Here is a 5,461-nt window from a genome sequence, read left to right as displayed (position 1 = left end):
TAACTCAAAGTTTTTATTTGAAATAAACAGGAACATTTAATGTGACAATAGTAAATTCACTCAGACCAAACGAGCAAAGAGGGTCAGTGACTAGCGGCAGAGTAGTTCAGACTGCCTCGTCCGTTCACACCAGCCACCTCCAACATCTACTCGTTCATTTTATGAGAACATTATCACTTCATAGATCAGACAAAATAGTCCTTTTTTATGCTGTAATTTGTTAATTGATCTTTAGTGTTAGTAATGACCACCTCAATCTGTAGTTTATCTTAAACTTGTTGGAGTCAATCACTAATCATAGAATATATAGAGCTACTCAAACATTTTGATGCTACTAATTACGTTAAATATTCCTGTCTAATGGTGGAATAATTTTTTGATGCTTCTCAAGCTCTTAGACAACAACACGAGTATCAGCTGATCCAACTTGTAGGGTTACAGTCTCAATATCGCTGGTGTCCATGTGGAAGCAAAATGAGCCTGGTGTCGGTAGTGCTGAGGCAATGGAGGATTTGATTAGCTCAACTGACAACGGGATTCATGTCCACGGACATTTTTAGGCTGGCCAAGTCCGCTAACGGAGCAGCAACTGAAAATATTAGGGCAAAAATCTAACAGCCCGTCATGCCCTTAAATCGCAGAGGAGACTTGCGATCAGAACTAAAGATTAGAGCGGTGCTACATGGCACGACTTCATTCCAGCTCACCAGGGGACAAGGAAGGCCACGGTGGTGTACCCTAACTCTTACCAGATTGATGGCCAGTTCCACTTCTGCCAGAAGTCTAGAGGGGTCCATCAATCATACTAGATGTTCCACATAGAAGATACTACGACCAACTCAGATAGGCCAGAGCACGATGCGTACCTGCTATGTCACCATAGACAAAGCGATGGAACGTTGCTAGTACGTTTCATCTACCGAATGGCCTGACAATCCTGGTCATCAGGCGTTATAAAGGGCCGAGTTCCTCGTCCTTTCTATAGACTCCACCTGATGGTAACCCTTGATAAGGTAAGAGTTTGGTGATAGACTACACTTTCAGCACCAACGACGTCGTCCAGACGAGGCGGTGGGAAAGAAATCTGGACGAATGATGGAGTCGACTCGAATGTAGACTGCAAAGACTGTCAGGCATGATGACGCAGGCAAGGAGACAGATGCTGTTACTGGGTTACGATGTACCAGAGAAGCTTGCAGACTTCCAGTAGTTCATCTGTGGGGCTTTTGCTGTAGTGGATTTGCTTGATGGGGGCATTATCGTCCATCTGAGCGACACCCTGGCAGATACCGAAAACGTCCAGTTATCGCTCCGGGTCCATCTAACTGCTGTGATGCCAGATTCTGTAATTTGGGTCCAAGATTAGCCAAAATGTTTATTACATACCCTGACTGGATTGTGGTATGTAGTCTTCAGATGTGGGGGTCATCAGCAGACTTTATCTGGTCCTGCCTCATTTACTCAATATTCTTTAAACAAGCTGATGCGAACAAGTTCTCCTCCTATAGGGTCAGGAGTTTCTATTAACTAGTTTACATTAAATGTTACTCTTATTGAAACCGACTGTAAACCATTTTTATGGAGACGCCAAATCAACAGTTCTTTCATCACGATAAATTTTGATGGAAATCAAATTTCAACCGAAACCCACATTTTGGAGCATACTTCAGATTCAATTAGCTGACATCAAACCTCAGTTCTCTCGCTTCATAATCATTCAAATCTAAAAGTGAAGACAAATCTTAAGACACCTGTTTACCTTTGTTAAAGAACTTAAGAAACATCGTCCTAATCCTTACCAGTCACCATGCAAAATTTTTCAACAGTGACTAATGAAGTATTTCAGAGTCCCTTGTGATTTAGGGTGGTACGCGGTGGCAAAATACGGTTTTGGAGAACTAAGTTACCGAAACATACCCGAATTTAATTTCAAACCCTGACCACACATCGTTATGGGGACAACCTAATCACTTTGGTATGGCAACAGCAAACCTGACAACTTTGCCAGAGCTTTGACAGTGACCAGCAGTCATACTTCTCAATGTAACAACTCTTGGGTAACGGGTGGCAGCACAACTGACAAAAGCCAAATCCGTTTTATTTTTTTATCGGGCCGGCGTAGTGGACGATATGAAGATGTGTTCATAAAAGGTACAGCGCTTAAGTGGAGCTGGGGTGAGGAGGGCTTACACTTAGGATTCATCGCTAGCTAACACTAGTGACAATGTCCGACTACAGTATCTTGCCTTGTTTTAGGCAAAAATAAAAAAAATCAAAATCTACGCTTTTGTTTTATTTATATAAAAGTCCAAGACATTCACGTGATTAACGACTATATACCTATAAGGTGCATGAACGACTGATGCAACATTAATCAATCATGTTAGATGGTCTGTACTTTATTTGCAACCATAATCGTTGTAGAAACCTGCACCACAGCCTCAGGTCCTTCAGAACTATCAATATACGTAACAAGATTCACATCAGCGCGGCCGTTTTACTCAGTGGTCACCCAACGCTCCGCTAAATACAACAGTGTCAGGAAACGAAGATATCCCGTTTTTATCGATTGACTGGGTTATTCCGTCTCAAAGATGTACGGTAGGTGTTGTTAGTGAACATGAACGTGGCATGTGTGCTAACCACATACCAATCAACTTCACCTGATTAAAAGAAGTTATTAACTAATGTCACTTGTGAAAAATTCGGTTGTATTTACGCGACTGTCACTCGGAATGTTGGGGAAGAACCGTTGAAACGGCCAAAATACCGAACCTGAATTAAGATTGCAAGTGGTTAACTGATCAGACACTGATGATATCTAATGAAAAAATAAACTAGTAGTCATACCTCATCTCGAATACGTATGTTCCAATATATCTATTCCGTTGCTTTTAAATTCCACTAAATTACAGTTTCCTCAAATCAGTATACATTTTCAGCATCGCAGAATTTTCACCATATCTATCGCAACATTGTCATGCAATAGCATACAGATGTTGCTTCACACATCTATGATAGATTTAATCGCAGACATCGGAAATTCCTTTGTTACAGCGAAATCGATGACGTGAGGTTGGTCGGGGTAAGTTTTCTACTACAGAGCGCGACATGGTATACACACAAACTATCATGAAACAATATGTAAAAGATAGATTACGGAAGAAAAATGTCACCGTCTATCATCCTAGAACAATAAACCACTAATAATTATTGACTACCTAATACAAATATACTTAACCAAGATATCCATTGGCTGCCACGAACACGCGAAACTCAGAGAGCAACAGGTACCCCAGACAGCCAGCACGACAGAGGTGCGACCTGTGCAAATGCTGCGTCGAACTGACCCGAGAAAATCCCGGTCGAGCTGGAGGAAAACCCGACAATGTTGCCAAACTTTCATCAGAATGCACACTTTACGTACCATATGTTCAAAACTAATGAGCCAAGTGAATCAAAACTTTCTCGAACGTACAAAATTAACTTTAAAAAAAGGAGAAATATGACTATCTAATGTAAAATATGAACTTATATCACTTGTTCAGGAACCCAGAGAGTAAGAGAGGGTCATTAAATAGCATAGCGTACTTCAAACTGCCTCGTTCCATCATACTGGAACCACAGGATCAAGAAACACAGAAAACTTTTTTGTTCATAATGTTCGTCATTGTTACTACATTATCATAACCTAGTTATCTAATTACGGTGAACTAAGATAACCGATGAAATATGAGAGCAAACCTCACCACATACGAGGGTTACGATAGTTATACATTGGCTCCTCAGTTGTCTGCCTCACATTACGTGAACCGTATATCAATATAATATTCACGTTTTCTTAACTGGATAAATGCATCATCATTTAATTCTCAGAAATCCGATGAAAAATTGATTATTCCGTATGCTTCTACGTAGGTGGCAGAGCGAACCGTTGCTGCATCCACCGTGCACTGAACAAACGATAATGTGAGGAAAGAAATCATCAGGTTTTCACTTTTCATATATATATATATATATATATATATATATATATATATATATATATATATATATATATATATTTATTCATTTTGCTTTGTCGCTGTCTCCCGCGTTAGCGAGGTAGCGCAAGGAAACAGACGAAAGAGTGGCCCAACCCACCCACATACACATGTATATACATACACGTCCACACACGCAAGTATACATACCTATACATCTCAATGTATACATATATACACACACACAGACATATACATATATACACATGTACATAATTCATACTGTCTGCCTTTATTCATTCCCAACGCCACCTCGCCACACATGGAATAATAACCACCTCCCCCCTCATGTGTGCGAGGTAGCGTTAGGAAAAGACAACAAAGGCCACATTCATTCACACTCAGTCTCTAGCTGTCATGTAATAATGCACCGAAACCACAGCTCCATTTCCACATCCAGGCCCCACAGAACTTTCCATGGTTTACCCCAGACGCTTCACATGCCCTGGTTCAATCCATTGACAGTACGTCGACCCCGGTATATAACATCGATCCAATTCACTCTATGCCTTGCACGCCTTTCACCCTCCTGCATGTTCAGGCCCAGATCACTCAAAATCTTTTTCACTCCATCTTTCCACCTCCAATTTGGTCTCCCACTTCTTCTCGTTCCCTCCACCCCTGACACATTATCCTCTTGGTCAATTTTTCCTCACTCATTCTCTCCATGTGACCAAACCATTTCAAAACACCCTCATCTGCTCTCTCAACCACACTCTTTTTATTTCCACACATCTCTCTTACCCTATTATTACTTACTCGATCAAACCACCTCACACCACATATTGTCCTCAAACATCTCATTTCCAGCACATCCACCTTCCTGGATTATGGAGATAATAAGAACTTTTTCTGTGGAATTTTTTGATACTTTTTTGATGTAGAAGTCCAGGTGGCTAGACACAAAGCTATGAATATTTTAATTGCTGACTGAAACGATGAGTTTCTAGGAGTTCAAGAATTTGGAGAAGTTTCTTGGAGGGTATTTGAAGTGCAATGAGGACAGCGAGGAAAATAGTGAGAGGAACTGGAGGAAGATAATTGGCTTTAACGCTGAGCTTATTTTCATCACAGTCAGTGAAGTAGGATGTATAAGATAAAGTCGATGGCAATATGTTATGGGAACGTAAACAACAGAACATACAAACTGGAAGGCAAGTAGTAGCGAGAACAGAATAACAGTTCGTGATCTTGAATATAAACTTCATTCCTGAGGCACGATAACTGATCACAAACGTATGATATCCTGCTTTTCAGCTTTGGAAAAGAGTGAGAACTTGGCCCATTCTAACTACTAACTCACAGTGGATCACAAGGTGTGTGTGAAGATGTACAAGAAATACCTGTCAAGTATATCTGATCACGGAAATGATCATTTGAACCAGGTTCGATAACCTAGGCTACTGCTCCCGGCAACA

The 5,461-nt window shown here is 40.7% G+C and overlaps 1 long non-coding RNA gene across 1 annotated transcript; it reads right to left on the bottom strand.

The window, feature by feature from the left end:
* LOC139748070 (uncharacterized) lies at positions 1–3,380 on the bottom strand. The gene is made up of 2 exons (XR_011712530.1): positions 3,242–3,380; positions 1–1,343 (listed from the first exon to the last, which is right to left on the bottom strand). It is a non-coding gene; the product is annotated as an uncharacterized lncRNA (long non-coding RNA).
* Positions 3,381–5,461: the final 2,081 nt, after the last annotated feature.

Source organism: Panulirus ornatus, chromosome 72 (genome assembly GCF_036320965.1).
Source record: "Panulirus ornatus isolate Po-2019 chromosome 72, ASM3632096v1, whole genome shotgun sequence".
Classification (NCBI taxonomy): domain Eukaryota; kingdom Metazoa; phylum Arthropoda; class Malacostraca; order Decapoda; family Palinuridae; genus Panulirus; species Panulirus ornatus.
The sequence above is the reverse complement of the archived record's forward strand: the minus strand, read 5'-3'. Positions and strand labels throughout refer to the sequence as shown.